At 38.2% G+C, this 17,740-nt stretch overlaps 1 long non-coding RNA gene across 1 annotated transcript in view; it reads left to right on the top strand.

Annotated features, from left to right (window-relative positions):
• The first annotated feature begins 395 nt into the window (after positions 1-395).
• LOC140712664 (uncharacterized) overlaps positions 396-17,740 on the top strand; it is a 56,011-nt gene continuing 38,666 nt past the window's right edge. The window contains exons 1-2 of the long non-coding RNA XR_012094378.1: positions 396-424; positions 1,892-2,046. This is a non-coding gene — a long non-coding RNA (uncharacterized lncRNA). The remainder of the gene's footprint in view (positions 425-1,891; positions 2,047-17,740) is intronic.

Below are 17,740 nucleotides of genomic sequence, written 5' to 3'. Positions count from 1 at the left end.
ATCTCGGCTCACTGCAACCTCTGCCTTCCGGGTTCAAGTGGTTCTCCTGCCTCAGCCTCCTTGGTAGCTGAGATTACAGGCACGTGCCACCACACCCAGCTAATTTTTGTGTTTTTAGTAGAGAGGGGTTTCACCATGTTGGCCAGGCTGGTCTGGAAATCTTGATCTCAGGTAATCTTCCCACATCAGCATAACCAGAGTGCTGGGATTACAGGCATAAGCCACCACGCCCAGCCCATATATTCAAACTTGATTCCCAATATGAGAGTATTAAGAGATGTGGCTTTTTGGGCAGAGGGGGTGATTAAACCATGAGGACAGATTCCTCATGAATTGGATTAATGCCCTATAAAGAGGCTTCAGGGACCTTGGTCAACCTTTCTTCCATGTGAGGGCACAGCAAGAAGGCACCATCTATGAAGCAGTGAGTAGACCCTTGCCAAACACTGAATGGGAAGTCATCTTGATCTTGCAGCCTCCAGAAACTATGAGCAACAAATTTTCTTTTGTTTATAAATTACTTAGTCTATGGTACTTTTGTTATAGCCCCTCAAATGAACTAAGACACAGATGTGCAGAAATTTAAGGAAAAATTTTTCAACGCACTATACCTCTTTCCTTTTTTACTGATTCCTATTTGATTAATGATTCCTACAGTTTGTTTAGTGACAACATCTATGGCCAGTATGTGAGATTCTCAGAAAAGGAAATGTAGCCATCAGCAGCCAGCAGAAAGTGGAGGGGGCAATAGAAATCCTACCTCATTCCCCAAGTTAGAGAAAAAAAAATCAATACATGGAGATATGAAATAATGCTTTGTAGGTCTGTTTTCCTGTAGCTTCTGAACATGTCCATCTTTTATGCTCAGCTTTCTTCATATCTTATTTTAGTATAAAAATGAATGTTTTATTGCCTTCAATTTACCATTATTATTTTTTACATCAATTGTTCTTTGTGTGTATGTATGTGTTGGATTTAGTTTTCTGGAGTGTGAATGTGTGTGGCGTGTGTGTATGTGTGTGACCTAAATAAGTTTATGTCCTGAAAACAAAGCAACATCAACATTTAAAGAGTAGGTTAACATAACTCACTTTATTAAATGCCTGCTATGTGTCCAGGCCTTGAGCTGAGGAATAAGAACAATGATGAGTAAAGACCATCCCTGTTCTCAAGGTGTTTGTAGACTACAAAGGAGCCTGCAACCTTGCAGCAAAAATAAAGTAAATAAACACAAACCATGGAGCATGCTGCACTCAACAGAGGTTCATTCTCACCCATTGTAAGGATGCTGGGAGTAACTGGAACTTTGTTGAAGAAAACAAGGAGGTCATTTCTGTTTTGTCTGTGCATCGCCATGACTGTCTAGCACCATGGAGAAAGGGACCCCCTCTCAGAGCACAAACTCTGACCACAGAGGGCTTTTGTCTTTTGTTTTACTCTAAACTTTTCTCAAAATAACCATGGATGAAGCTGGAAACCATCATTCTTAGCTAACTAACACAGGAACAGAAAACCAAACTCACTCATAAGTGGGAGTTGAACAGTGAGAACACATGGACACAGGGACAGAAACATCACACATCAGGGCCTGTTGGGATGGGGGGCAAGGGGAGGGATGGCATTAGGAGAAATACCTAATGTAGATGACAGGTTGATAGGTGCAGCAAACCACCATGGCACATGTATACCTATGTAACAAACCTGCACATTCTACACATGCATCTCAGAACTTAAAGCATAATAAAATAAATAAATAAATAACCCTTTGTGAATCTGTACTTCTGGAGGAAAGCCCACACAACTCTGGGACATTAGCATGCATCACAAGTAAGATTCTAAAAATAATTTTAAAAGTGCTAGTTCTGCTTCTGTTACCTTGTCATTAAATAAGGTTTCTGTCTTCCTTGACCCCTCAAGGTCAGTGCTTTAGCTTCATGTAAATGCCTTCTTGCATTGGATTCTTCCCATAAACTTCACTGCTCATTTCTCTCACAGAGTGGGCCTTCTATGACTTCAGAATAGAAAGCTACTTTCTCTCTTAGCAAGGTGTGGCTTTTCCAATGTCCCCTCTTACTTTGCCAAGTTGAATTCCAAAGTTGTGTCAAATCTCAGCTAAATCAGTGTATTTGCCTTTCTTTCCTATGGTATTAATTGCACTTTACCCCTGCTATTATTTTCCATTTAACTTCTTAGTTAATTCCTTAATGTATTTTGGGATACTATTTGGGTATGGAGATATTATGGAAATGATGTTGGAATGAACTTCAGCACTCCAGGTCAGAGTTACTTGGCTACCTTTAAGCATTTGTTTTTGCATCTTCTTTTTTGGTCCCTGGGAGCCTTGGACAATAAGCTGTTATCCACTTTATATTTCTGAATTATACTTACATGAATCTGGTGCCAGAGAAAGTTCTATGGTAAAGAATGATAACCAATTATTCCACTGTTTACAGTCAGAGCTGGTGACTAATGAGAGTGCCTCTACTGACTCCTATCCCCGTTGCTAACCTTCCTCAAAAGAGTAAAGTTCATTGAGACCCAGTATCCTCTAGACTCCTATTTTCCTCCACATAAAACTATACGTTTTGTTAAAAAATTGGATCAGAAATTTTACTTTCTCAGGCATTAACTAGCAATTCACTTTAAGAAAAGTACAAGGAGAGGGGATAGAATGAAAATTATAAGTTCCCCTTTGGATAGGCTTATGAAGGGCCCATTTACTCACAGAGTATAAGAAATGGAATATGGGCCGGGCGCGGTGGCTCAAGCCTGTAATCCCAGCACTTTGGGAGGCCGAGACAGGAGGATCACGAGGTCAGGAGATTGAGACCATCCTGGCTAACACCATGAAACCCTGTCTCTACTAAAAAAAAAAAATACAAAAAACTAGCCGGGCGAGGTGGCGGGCGCCTGTAGTCCCAGGTATTCGGGAGGCTGAGGCAGGAGAATGGCGTAAACCCGGGTGGCGGAGCTTGCAGTGAGCTGAGATCCGGCCACTGCACTCCAGCCTGGGTGACAAAGCGAGACCCCGTCTCAAAAAAAAAAAAAAAAAAAAAAAAAAAGAAAAGAAAAAGAAATGAAATATGTACATTATCAAAAAGCAAACTGGAGTCAGCCATGAAGTTGTGAATGTAAGAGAGGGGATTCTCCATCTTATTTTGATTTTCTTTTTAACTTAAGAGACAATTTTACTAAGGAAGCAAAAATCCCCATCTGCTTGGCCCATCACACTCAGTAGAATATAGACAGACAAGGCACATGACAATGGCATAGATCCTCTTGGGTTTATGCCTGTCAAAAGGGGAGAAATTGTTCTTTTGGGATCCAGACTTTGAAGGTAAATAAACCAAAATTTCAGTCCCAACCCCACATCCTCCTCATTGTGTGGTCTTTAGTAAGTTTCTGAAAGTGTTTAAGCTTTGGCTTTGTCAGCTAGAAAGCGGAAATAATCATTGAAGCCATAAGTACCAAGTCCTGGCTGGGTCAATTGGCATGCTAAAAAAAGGATACCTGAAGGGGGTTTTATCAAGAGTTCATTCAGGATGTGGACAAAGTTAAGGAACCCACTAGGAGTAGGGAGGTGCCCAGGGACTAGTGGTAGTGAAGGCTATTCCCACCATCAGGCCTGTGGGGACGGGGGAGGTGAGAGCTCTTATCAGAGCATTGGGGAACTTGCACATGGGAGAGACCACCCAGCAAGAGCTGCTTCAGTGAGGGATACTGCCACCACCACTGCCACATCACTGTCTGGCCAGATAGGGGTGGAATAAACCCCACTAAGGCTCTTTCCTCTTGCTTTCCAATCCCACAGCAGTGTGCTTCATTGGCTGCCCTTGACATAAAGTCAGAAGACAAAGGAAGAGAGTGGCTAAGGAAGTGAGCTTCCTTTGCACAAAATCAGGTTAGAAAAGGATCAAGAGTGGATATGGAGGAGGAAACGGAAAATTTTCAGCATCTCTCTGTCTTAGATGGCTGTTGTTTGCCCAGTATCTCTTCTTTTGAGTATAAAACTTGAATGAGGCTGAAATAACATGTTACCCTCCTCCCATGACCAAGACCAGAGAATTTCATCTCCCTACCCTCTAGCCAATCAATCAAATTCAACTTTGAGATTTAATACAGGGTCTCTGGAAAATAGATAATCTCTTTTTCATTTGGATTATGAGCCATAAGGATGTAGACTTGGGCCAAACAAGTCACCTTTCCAACTATGTAGAAAGAACTGACCTGACAGCAAAGACAATGCAAAAAGAGCAAAGAAGAGTCCGGGAATAGGGAGAAAGAGGGAGGCCCATGGTGACTTTGTTTTAAACCATTTGTTTAATTATATCTAAAGGCAGTTATGCTTTTTAACATTTCAGTAATATGATTCTTTAATATCCTATATTGGAAAAGTCGCAAAGGTTAATAAAGAAATATGAAGTACTCAGCAACAGCAGAAAGTCTCTATCATACCAGAAATGGAGGTCAAAGGGAGGCTATGGCACTACGGAATTCTCTGAGTTGGGGCCTCAGCAGGACCTGAAATCATGGAGAAGAAACTGCTTAGGAAATGCTGAAGCTGCCAGGCTGGAACCATGGCAAAGATTGCACAATAGGAACCGAAACCAGAGAAGAAATACTACCTCAAGTACAGAAAGTGAGAAGAAATAGTCTGGCTTCTCCTTGCCTTCCACCCTTTGGATGCCCGCTTCTCCGCCTTCACTTAGCTAAACCTAACTGTGAGACCAACGTTCAGAGCTGAGGAGGAAATGGGGCAGGATATGGCTTTCAGAGCAAACAAGTAAAACACGTGGTCAGGACATAGGACACACTCGTTCTTTTTTCCTCTTTCCTTCCGAAATGCATTACAAACTTTAGGAAGGCTACACAATTTTTTTTTTTTTTTTTTTTTTTTTTGGTCAAATCTCAGAGAACGGGGGTCAGGTTATTTCCTCCTTAGAGACTTGAGTGGGTTACAATATAAGACAAGGCAATTTGGTCTGATACTCAAGTTCCTTTAGACTATTGACATAATTTATGAGCATGGAATAACATGACAGAAAAATGTAAAGGTAAATTGAAATCCAGTCACATTAGACTACTTGCTCTTTTTTATTACAGCATATTTTTCTGCACTTGCTAATAATATTCCTTCTGCCAGGCTTAACGTCTTCTTCCCCATTTTTCTTTACTGAGATTTTACCTTCGCAATTATTCCTTCAAGAAACATACTGGCTTGCCCAAACTTCATTGTATCTCTCCCTTCTTAAATTCTTATATCATTTTCATGGCACTTAACAAATTAGATCTTGTGTTTTAGATATTGAAATTTCTATCATATGCTTTGATAATAGATGCAAAGGCAAAGAGTACTTTCCTCAACTTTGTTTCCTTTGGGGTGGGTTTAAATGATCTCTTATACCTACTAGTTGTTTGATAAATGTTTGTTGTAGCAGTTGAACACCTGAAACAGTAATGCTGAACCTTAGGTTCTAGTATTTTCTATGTCACATTAGTGGGACTTGCAGAATGGCTCAGCTTTGCTTTCCCTATGCACAATAAGTTCAGACTAGATGAGTTCCAAGGTCCCTCCTGGCCCTTTCAGTTTCCTAATTTCATGTACAAGTTGGAAGATAAAATTTGTAAGCAGCAATTTTATAGTTCTATTGTGGAATTTCTACTTGGGGAAAGCTAACATTTCATGATTTCATTCTTGCTGGATTGTTTCTCAAGATTTTCCATGGGGCTGAAATTTATCAGTGACCTTGAGAAAGACATGCAAATGCTTCATGATCCTCACTCCACTTTCTTGTCCCTAATGCTTTTCCTCTGATGATTACTCATTTCATACCCCAAAAGCAACTCATTTTATAAATGTTTGTTCAGCACAGCAAGCAGTAAAGAATAAGAAATTATAAAATATTATATATTATGAAGAAACACTGCTCCTAATGCATCCACAAAGAACCCAGTTCATAAATGTTGGTTTGTCAATTATAATGGTAAAATATGTATTTATATAATACATATAATATGATGGATGCTATTGGAGTGGGTTTGGCATATTTATTAAAATTTTTTTTTATGAAAAAATATTAAAAAAAAGAAATGTCTGCTGTAAGCAGTTACATGAAAATGGATAAATACAAAAGCAAGCACAAGAGTATTCAGTAGAGAATTTTGAGCCTGAACAATCAAGTTTCAGGCAAATCTTGCGTGGTTCGTAATTTTAGCCCGTTATTATGCAAAGCTGCCAATTCAATTTTACAATGCAAAGAAATGTTTGGCGTGATTATCAAGTTATATTTACTGTTCTGCGAATCTAGTAAAAGATGCACTATCTTGAAAGACTCTGTTCAAATTACCTTTGAACACACTTTTAGATCCTCATTGGTAAGCAGAATTTGACAGACTAAAATGTATTCTTTCTTAACTAGCATCAGCATGTGAAACTTTAGAAAAACTGGTAGAGCAAATGATGATTCAGTTGCAGAGCCAGACAAATAATTTCCAAATCAACAAATTCAAACAGAGAAAAAAAGTTGCTGATCTTAGATGAATTGCCACATGTTGCCACTTCCTTTCACAAGTGTCTTGGTAGAAAAACTCTCATAAAGAATTTGTCCCACCCATCAGGGTAAAGTGGTTGTTATTTCAATTTCCTATCTCCTCTTCTGCATCTCACCTTCTGAGGAGAGAAATATTAGAATCTCGAAGTATTCATTGCTAAACCCAGAGACAAGGGGTTGGGATGCAAGTTGGAAAAAGTGGGAAAGTACTAAATTCCGGATCTCTCTTCCCCCTGGCTTCTCTCTCACCTCTCATTCTCTCTTTCTCTCTCTTCCTTCTTCTTTCTAAAAGAAGCCTTTGAAAGAGTTTTATGTATTTGCAGAATCAAATTTCTCTCCTCTCTCCTCTCTTCAGGGCACACTGTTCAGCCTTTTGTTGTTATCTCTCCATTAAAACTGTTTTATTCAACATTGTCGATGATCTCAATGCTGCTAACACCAAAGTTCTAGTTTCAAGCTTTGTGTAATTCAATTGTAGCAGCATGAAACAGAATTTATTACTCTGCTCCTTGAAGCATTGTCTTATCTTCCAGGAATATACATTGCCAGTGTTCCTTCTCTTATTGCTTGCTTTTTTTCAAGGTTCCTTGCTGGTTCCTCTTTTTCTTTCTGACAAATAGAAGTATTTCATGGCTCAGGCCTTGAAACTCTTCCCTTATCTATCTATCTATCTATCTATCTATCTATCTATCTATCTAGCTATCTATCCGTATTCACTTTCTTCATGAGTTCATCTAGTTTTGTGATAACTTCTAAATACATAATTTTAGTCTCAGCCTCTTTCCTGAGGTATAGACTCAGCGATCCAACTGACTACCTGATGTCTCCACTTGAATGTTCAATGGCCATCTCAGAGTCGACATATCCAGAACAAGGCTTCTATATTCAATCCAACCTCCCCAAACATGCTTCTGCTCAGCCTGCCCCAACTCAGTGGATGGTGACACCATTGTTCCAGTCAGGACTAGAAAAAGGGTGAAGCAAGCCAGCCAGTTGGGCACAACATTTAAGGCATTCAGAGCATCAGGAAAGTGCTGGCCTTACTTTTGTATGGCTACGCAAGGTCCTCCTTAAATTTTATGCCCCCTACATCTCACTTGGCTCACCCTAGAACCATCCCTGCTTCTTCTTGCTCAAGCCAAAAAGTTCAGCATCATCCTTTATGCCTCTGTTTCTCCCATTTCCAATCTACCAGGATATCCTATTGGCTCTACATTCATTAATATTAAAGTGTTTGATCCAGTTATTTAAAAAAATTAGATATATCAAAAGTAATGGAGGAGTTTTTTAAAATGTAATTCTTGTCCTAAAGAAGGAAAACCAAAATTTTGCTCTTATTTTCACAAAGACAAGGAGCTAAGAGAACGTAGACATACTATATCAGAGTGTTTAAAAAATTAATAGACTTTGACTTTTAGACCAGTTTTAGGTTTACTGAAAATGTGAGCCAAATATATTGGGTTCCTGTACACTCTGTCCCCTCACTGGCCTCTGGTTTTTCCTACTATTAACATTTTGTGTTGGTGTGGCACATTTGGTACAATTGATGAACCAATATTCATGCAGATTATATGTCAGTCTCCCAGACTAGATCATGGGCTTCTTAAGGGCAGAAGTTTCTTCTTAGTCATCTGTGTCTTCCTCAGGGCCTGTACTTACCATTTGTTGATGATATGAAAAGAGTTGGGGTTGTGAAGGGGAGGAAGAAGGATAGAGAAATGAATAAAAGGAAAAGAGGGAAAGAAAAAAGGGAGAAGGGAAAGTGTTTGTGCCCATGCCCTCAGTCACCGATCGCTATGGGTGGGCACAGGTGTTCAGCACCAGAACGACAGGAAGATGAGCAAGAGAGGTCATCTCTGAGTCAGGGCTGATGCATTTCACACACCCAACGATCCAGTCACATCGCTGATGAATCTGTGATACTGTATATTTTTCCCATCAGCAGCCCTAGTTGCACATGAGAGACTATCATCTGCTATTTCACTGACTTCATTAAGTCCTAGAACCTCAGGGTTAATGAGTTCTTAGTTACGTGGAACAGCTTTGTTTGATAGGTTATTCTAGTTTTATATGTAAGAAAACTTGGTGTTCTTGTATTATTTAATATATTGATTTGCTACATTGTATAACAAGACAAATAAATGAGACTTCTTTAAACTGTCTTAGAAGATGTCTCAAGTCTCCCATGGCTCTGAAACTTCAGTGTGGACAGGCAGTTCATGACATTTGTTGTCCATAGTGTACTTGTTGGACAATTTTTCAATTTCCAAACAGCAGCGATGTTTTCTGCAACAGATGAATTACAAGACAAAATATTTCACATTTTGTCCTCCCTCTGATACAAATCTTTGTGGTCTTAAACAATTAAAACTCCTTAGTTTAAACTCGAAGTATTATTAAGGAAAGTTGAAATTTTCTGATAGTGATTAAATTGAAGATTCAAAAATGTGTCTATATTGGGAATATTCATTATGATTTTAATGTTAATTTTTTGAGCCAATACCATTTCCAAAAACTTAAACTGCAGAAATACTAAAACATGTGCAGTTATAGCTTAAAAGAATGTGGTGAAAATATCTGCAGTAGGGCAAAATATAAAACAATGCAAATGGTTTTAAAAGAAGATTAAGTAACTATATTTAATGATGAGTAAGTAGTAGGTTAAAAAAGGAATTATTTTGAATAATAAGAAAAATAAAGATTCTAAGGTACATATTCAGTGAAGAAAGTTTCAGAATCACAAGTTTGCTATCATTTCATTTTTGCAAAACAAACAAACAAGAATAAAAATGAAAGCTACAGACATGCATGCATACTCACTGCAAGACACTTGTAAATTGAAGGGGGTAATGTTAATATTGACATAGGAACCATCAGCATGATATAGGAGTGTCAAGAAAACCAGGATCTATAACCACTTTAATTTAAGGGACTTTATATTCTCTATTATACCTTACTATCTATAATAATAAAATTAAATTTTCCATACTTAAAGTATCAAAAAAAAATAAATTGAGTAAATTGTGAACTTGGATCTCAAGTCCAGTTTCTTTAGTTCTCTCAGAACTATCTCCCTTCATTTCAAAGTTCATGGAATTATTTTTGGTTTTCCTAACATGTACCACTGTATTTTAAATTTACACATCACCAGGGCATTCTTTTTTCTTGTTCTCTTATTATTAGAACATACATTTAATGCTTTCTGACAATCTAACCATTATAAACCTCCCAGGTTTATTAATTGTCATCATCCAAGTACCCACAGTGCAGATTTCTGGTATTACAATGGTTTTAAATTTTGTCCTTTGGATTTTTTGAAAATAAATTACAGTGTCTATTTACATGGATAAAGAGAGACCACTGTCTTTGGCTGGTTTTTGTTGATAATGAGGTGAGGCCAAGATCAGGGCCTTCACTGAATTCCCACATGTGCTTGGTTGCAAGCCACACTCAGGTGACAGACAGTCTTGCAGTTCCTGCTACTGGTCACATGAAGACTGGGAAAGAGAGTGCATCAGATCAATATAAACTTATTTCTCTTGCAAAGCATAGCAACTTGAGGCACATGCATTGTGAATATTGGGTCAGAAGCATTATCTTCATATTCAAAGACTAGCATATAATTATCAAGAACAGAAATGTAAAGAACATAAATAGCTTGATGATAGAATTAGTACACATTTTATTAGAAACTCTATTTGAAATCCAGAGAAGAGTAACTGAATGGATTAAAAACATATCAGATATTAGATGACAGAGAATATGAGAAAATTTCAACTTTTTTTCCAATTGAATTTAACAATGTTTGGCTCCTTAGTTGACTGATTGAATAATTTGCCTCTGCCAGGATGTAAATTCTCAGAGATACTCTTTCTGCCATTGTGCCAATCTATGACACAGCTAGCGTAGTATTTATATGCTGTGCTGGTCAATACCCTTCAGAAATGCCCAGCAGAACACAGGCACAAATATTCTCCTTCAACAAATACTCATCGAATATGAAATCAGATTTCAGGTACCAGTACTTCCACTGGTACAGAGTCATCTGGAGAGCTTGTTATGAGGCCTCATTCAGGATGAGGCAAAGGTTTTGAAGTTTGCATTTAAGGTTTTAGAAAGTCATGTATAAAGAGAGGCCGCCATGATGATTAAACACATTATATTGTGCCCTTATAAAATGTGATCAAAACCCACAAACTTTAATGACGATAAGTAATTGTTCTTATTTGGTCTGCTCATTCTGAAAAAACTGAGTCTTGTTTTATGCAACAGGGCTGGAGCAGTTGGAACATGCGTCAGTTGGAACATGTTTAAAACCTAATGGATAACATTGTTTTACATTTCATATAAGACAAATAGAGTAAATTAAGGACACATTTCTAGTATGTTCAGATATTCCAACAAGTAAATATCTCATATATCTCAGTTTGCTCCATTATTTGTCAAACACATTTATTTTCATTTTGATAAAAATGTCTCAAAAATGCCTTAGTAATTTGCACTTTGGTGAGGGAAATTTGGAAATAATGAATGTGAACTAATCTCTTTGTGACTTAAGGGTTCTCACTCGAAATCATCAGCTTTGGAGCTACGCTTTTATAATGTGTTGCTCATTGGGTTTTTGAGGTATAATACTTGTCTCTAAACTGAATTGCCTCCAAACTACTTTATGGTAGTTGATTTCACCACCTGTGTTCTCTCCTTCACTCTTATTTTGTATTTCAGTATACCAAATTTACAATGTTTTTGTAAGTTTTGTTACCAACGGAAACATCAGGTGAATTAAAAGACACCAAGATAAGTACTCATCAAACTAAAAAGTAAATGCAATTCCATGTTATTTTTGCCCGAGGGTAGGTGGGTAAATTTAGCATAATGCAGTCTTCTCAGTCTTGAGCATGCTTCAGAGTCATCTGGAGGGCTTGTTAAAATGCAGGTTGTCGGGTCCCACCCCAGAGCTGTTTCAGCAGATCTGGGGTGAGGCCTGAGAATGTGCATTTCTAGCACTTTTCCAGCGGATGCTGCCCATCTGAGGACTACGCATTGAGAGCTACTTGCTGCAGAGAAAAGTAGAAGGGGGATAGTTTAAAGAATCAGTAAGAGTTTAAGGTTTCAGGAAATGTTTGGAAGTCTGCAAGTAGAAAAAGGGGAATGTTAATTTTCTCTTCACATGTTGGGCATTACATTTATGGAACACAAAGAGGGAGCACTGTGGGACAAAGTCAAGGGAGTTATATAAAATGATAGATTACAGTTACGTGTTAGTTCACAAAATGATTTCTGGAAGATACATTAAATAATCCCAACATTATAAACTGATACCACATCGGGTAACCTCACTCTCCAAAATCCTCTCATGTTGCCTTTGCACTAGGCTGGCCTGGATGGGCCATTGGTTGGACCCCATGTGACATTCTTAATATCTCTGTATTCTAATCCATTGGTTGCCACTAAAGTGCTTTGCCAACAGATTTTGTTCTCAGATAGTGCACAGCACTGAAGAGAAAATCACTTTGCAAATCCAGTGATTTCATGGGCCACTAGGCTCTCTGGATTCTCTATTACCCAGTTTATCTTTTGTTCATTTAATGCATCGCAAACAACACTGAATTAGTTTGTTGGACAATTAGGTAAGATATTAAACTAAAGATGTACATATAAATATGTCAAGTCATTATTTTAAGAATACATCTGTAAGACATTGTTGGAGAAGGCTTTTTCTTGTGAACACTGTGAAGGCTTTTCCCCGCAACTCTCTAATAGTTCAACAGGTATCAACTTGCATAAATAATACTTCTTTCTCGAAGGGGTTCACAAGTGAGAAAAAGAATTTTCTATAATGGATGTTTAAAAAAATCACTTCCAAGGCAATTAGTTCTTGTAAATCTCCTGAAATAAACATCAGGAAATTAAATTGGTGTTTGTTTGTTAGTAGAATGAACATCCGCAAGCAAATCCAAGATTGCAAATGTGTTAGCTCAGGCCTAAATTCAAGTCTCTGAAAGACCCTTCCTTCCTGAGCTATGAGCACCTGGAGTCCTCCTGCAGCTTCACCATTGCCTTAACTTTCAGCGCGAATCCTGAGATGATGCTAAGGAGATGTACATGACTACATGTCTACAAGCTGTGGTTTCATCATTTTTTTCTTTGTCTCTGAGCTAATGCCAAGAAAACACCCTGGTTCTGCTAAGTGGATCTCAGTCTGTTACTTAGTCTCCTGCTCTCCAGTCACCCAAGTCTGATTCCTGAGCACCCAAGTCTGATTCCTCAGCTTGATTCTTTTTTGTTACGTGTCATTGCCCTCAGGAAGGGGTACCCCAGTCCTGGATCCTGGACCACTGTCTTGGACCCTCGTTTGAAATGCCAAATATTTCTGATTTCAATTTGCTATCCTTCTTTTAAGGATGAATTGTCTCATACTGCATCCATCTGTTTGGACAGGCCAACACTTAATTTGTAACCCTTCATGGGTATCTACTTAACTGAACTACAACCTGCTATCGCTTCATCTTGTCGGACAGGCTAGTGTAGTCTCGCTTTACATCTGTGGTGGAATCTATCCACCCAGATCCTATTCAGTAATAGAGCCTTTTCTCAAATCCCAGCCCTTCCTCATCTGAGCTACATGACAATAAGTAATTAATTGGTCTTACTTGGTCTGTTCATTCTGAAAAAACTGAGTCCTTACTGAATGGAGTTTCATAAGGTCTGAGTTCTTATGGAGCCATATTATACATGGGAGTGATGGACATGAACAAGGTACAATTTCTCTCTTGAAAAAACTAACTTTCTTTCTTTCTTTCTTTCTTTCTTTCTTTCTTTCTTTCTTTCTTTCTTCCTTCCTTCCTTCCTTCCTTCCTTTCTCCTTCCTTCCTTCCTTCCTTCCTTCCTTCCTTCCTTCCTTCCTTCCTTCCTTCTTCCTTCCTTCCTTCCTTCTGTCTTTTTTTTTTTTGACAGAGTCTCACTCTCCCACCCAGGCTGGAGTGCAGTGCATAATCTTGGCTCACTGCAACCACTACCTCCTGGGCTCAAGCGATTCTCCTACTTCAGCCTCCTGAGGAGCTGGGATTACAAAATCAGTCTGCCATCATGCCAGACTAATTTTTTTTTCAATATTTAGTAGAGACAGAGCTTTGCCATATTGTCCGGATGGGTCTCTAACTCCTGACCTCAAGTGATCTGCCCGCCTCAGCCTCCCAAAGTGCTGGGATTACAGGTGTGAGCCACCGTACCTGGCTCATTTTTGATGACAGGGCAAACAAGCAAACAATTGAAATACAGGTTGAGTATTCCTTACCCAAAACTCTTGGGATAAGATGTGTTTTGGAATTTTAAAAAATTTTTCAATATTTTCATTAAACTTACTGGTTGACATCCCAAATTCAAAAATCTGAAATCTGAAAAGCTTTAATGAGCATTTCCTTTTGAGCATCGTGTCAGCATTCAAAAAATGTGAATTTCAGATTTTTGGATTAGGAATGCTCAACCTACACAATACTTTAACCATAAATTCTGAGAACCTTTCTTTAAAGGACGTAGTAGGAGAGGTCAGAGAATTGTCCTTCCATAAACATTCATTCTATCATTTGCTCAAACTCCACTGTGTTTCAGGCATTTTGTTAATACATCGGGAATGGACCCAGAAGGCCTTTCTGAGAATTGTGAGTTAGACCCAGATATTCGCCCAGGCCCAGAGCATCCAAGACCTTTCGCCTCCAAATACCAATGATAATTTGTCTTGTGGTCTTAAGATGTTAATCAGAGCTGCTTATAATAGACAGCTTCTGAAACTGGCTTCTCTCCCCTGTAGCCCCAGATGGTCTACCCTGGACCCTGATGACGTTAGGTTGGACGATTGTAAGTGAAGTCACTTTGTTGCCACGTCCACTTTCTTTCCAGAACCTCTGAATCAAATGTCAGCCTGTTTTCATTGTTCCCTTTCTGATCAGCTGGAGCTGAATATACTGAAGGAATGAAAATTTTCTGAGTTGACGGCACTGATAAACCTAGAAGGAGACTATGGTGATAATTGCTTCATAATTTTCAAAAGTCAGCATTAACTGCTGAGTAGCAGAGTGGACTTAAATTTGTGTTTTCAGTGGAAATGATCACAGTGATATCCTTACTGCCTCCTAACTCATGAAAGGAACAACTGGCTGGTCCCTGGAACTCCCTGCATGACTGGTGATTGCCCATGGACTTCTAAAACCGTCTTTACTCTGAAAATGTGAATGTTGCCCATGACCTTCAGCTGATGGATGATATCTGGCCTGCGATGGCAATATCAGGTATTTCTGAAGACATCCTAGGGAAATGTGGGGATTGCCATGGTGCCTCTGAGCTTACCTCTAGAACAGACATTTTGATAAGCACTTTTGCTTCTTTCTCTGAATTCTAAATCAGCCCTAGATCGCTGGAGGATAATTCTGAAACAAGCCCTACCCAGTCAATTTTCCTGAAGTTTCATGAGGATTCTGAAGTGTGGTGACAGGTGTTGGACTAAAACCAGGGAGGAAGGCCAAGGAGAGGAGAGCACTCAGAGGCAGCGGGTGGACAGAGGTCATCCAGAGACTTGCAGAAAATAGGACCAAAGCCATGGCCCCAGACAGGAGTGGCAATCCTAAGTGCAGTTTTAGTTGCACTTTTGAGATAATGGAAGTACAAAATCCGTCACTTAACCTCTTTTAACATCAGTTTGTTCATCTGCAAAACATTGACATGCTATTTCACAGCATTCTTCACATATAATAAGAAACAGCATGTTAAAATACTAAACAAAGCTTAAGACGTGATGCAAATATACTATCAGAGTAGATTGTAGATTATAGTTCTATCACTTATCTCTTTCTTATTCATAAGAGAAGCTCTTATGAACATTGAGTTAATTATTTCTTTTCCCTCCTTATTTATGAGCATACACGTCTTATTCAAGGTTTAAAATATCACTTGGAAATTAACAAGGGGTTTCACAAATATAGTCATATTCCCTATTTGTTCACAATATTTTGTCCCAAAATGATGCTTTAAAAAAAAATAAAAGAACTGCTTATAAAATCATGGTACAGTCAAGACAGACTATAAACAAATGCTCACCAACCAACAGAAGAAATCTATCCTGCAATATAGATGACTTTCCCAGTGCACCATGATAGTTCCTTTAAGCTGTTATGAATTATTCCATAAACCTGTATTTAGAGACTTTTAAATATGCAGATTATTGGCCTGAGAAACCATTTCATCTCCAAAGGAACATTTGCAGGCTGTCGTGCAAATCTGCATTTGAGCAACTTTCACATTATGATCTTAGTGAATTCTTGACCAGATGGACTTGAACAGCTGCCACCCATGCTTGGGAAGTCCCTTTGCTTGAGAAGACAAAATAGCTCATTTGGTTGCAATTATTTCCTGAAAGTACACAAGGGCATTTTCTACATTGTGAATTACTTCTATCAGAGCAACATTTTCCGTGAAAGACCATAGCTCATTATGCTATTTAGAAACAAACAAACAAAAATGCATACAAACATTTTTTGGGGGGAATTTTATAATTTGTGCCCAGAATGGACAAGTTTCTTTTCAGATTAAGTTTTAAAAAATGTTCCTTTATTGCTGTTATGTTCAAGCTGACATGGAGGTTATAACTGAGAGAACCCCCCTCTGAAATAATAATGCCTTACATTTGTATAATGTTTTATACTTTTCAAAGTGCTTTCAGGCACATTATTTCATTTGATCTTCAAAACAGCTCAGTGAGGCAGGTAAAGTAGGTGTTTTTATTCATTTCTTTTTAGATAAGGAAATAGGTTCAGACTACAAATATTATCCGAGTATCTACTAACTCCATCGTATTGTGCAAGGTGTCACAGAGGATAAAATAACATGTATTCCTAAAAGAAGAATCTTAATTTTAGATAAGACATAACAAAACAAAGTTAAATAATACTAAATGTACAATATGGTTCAAAAGGTAACAAAAGACAATTTATGGTCATAGTATTAGAAGCATGAGCAAACTGTATTCTGGCAGGTTAAAAGAGACTCTTAAAGCAGGTGCCACCCAAATATATATACCTGGAAGGAGGTTTGGAATTTGGATTTGGCATCATAATCACCTTCTCATATAACCTTAAAATAGAAGAGATTTTGGCATTCATCTAGTTTGTTCTGATACTAGATGTTGGCACTCCCTATAGCACCTTAAGCAAAAATGGTGGAATTGCTACGAGTCTTACAAATTCTATCTTATGAAACCCCATCTCTACTAAAAATAAATTTTAAAAAAATTAGCCAGGCATGGTGACGGGTGCCTGTAGTCCCAGCTACTCGGGAGGCTGAGGCAGGAGAATGGTATGAACCTGGGAGGCGGAGCTGGCAGTGAGCCAAGATCGCACCACTGCACTCCAGCCTCGTGACAGAGCGAGACTCTGTCTCAGAAAAAAAAAAAAAAAATTCTATCTTATATGCAGCTGCAATCTCCAGTTCTATAATTCTACCCTCTGTTGACTAGAGTAAAACAAGACTAATCTATTTTCTCTTTCTGTGGAAAGCCTTTAATATGTCTGTAGTCAGTATAATAGCTTGATCTGCCTTTAGTCTTTTCTTCTTTCCATTTAATTTTAAAGCTTCTGGAGATACAGTCATTATTTTACTGCTGGGCCCCTATTTTATTTCTCCAAATTATCTGTAACTTTGGCCATCCCAAATTGATACACTATTTTAGATATGCAGATTTGAATGAGGCTCTAAAAACTATCGTTATCTTTCCAATTCACTGCCAGCATGTCTGTTAATACTACTAGTTGTGAACAATTCTCACATATAAAAGTAACTAACTTTTCTGTAAAAGCGGCATAATTAATGTGCCTGGAATGAGTCATGGATGTCTTCCTAAAGAACAAAGGCCACCTTTCTCAAGAACAAAGACCGCCTTCATTGTGATGGCTTTTTTTCTTTTTCTTTTGTATTTTTCTTAAGCCATTCATGATCTATGCATGTCTGCACAGATGATACTTGCTTAAGGAACTAACACCAAAGCTCTAATACAATAACAATTTTTGGTATTTTGTTTCTCATTTTTATTACTGGGAAAGTAAAAATTAATAGCTCATGTAAATTAATAATCCAATACTGACCCCTGGTGTGTAATGAAGAAATTGCTTACTGGATGAACTAGTGGATGCTTGGGAAAA

The sequence above is a fragment of the Chlorocebus sabaeus genome, chromosome 10 (assembly GCF_047675955.1).
Source record: "Chlorocebus sabaeus isolate Y175 chromosome 10, mChlSab1.0.hap1, whole genome shotgun sequence".
Lineage (NCBI taxonomy): Eukaryota > Metazoa > Chordata > Mammalia > Primates > Cercopithecidae > Chlorocebus > Chlorocebus sabaeus.
This window is presented reverse-complemented; position numbering and strand designations above follow the sequence as displayed.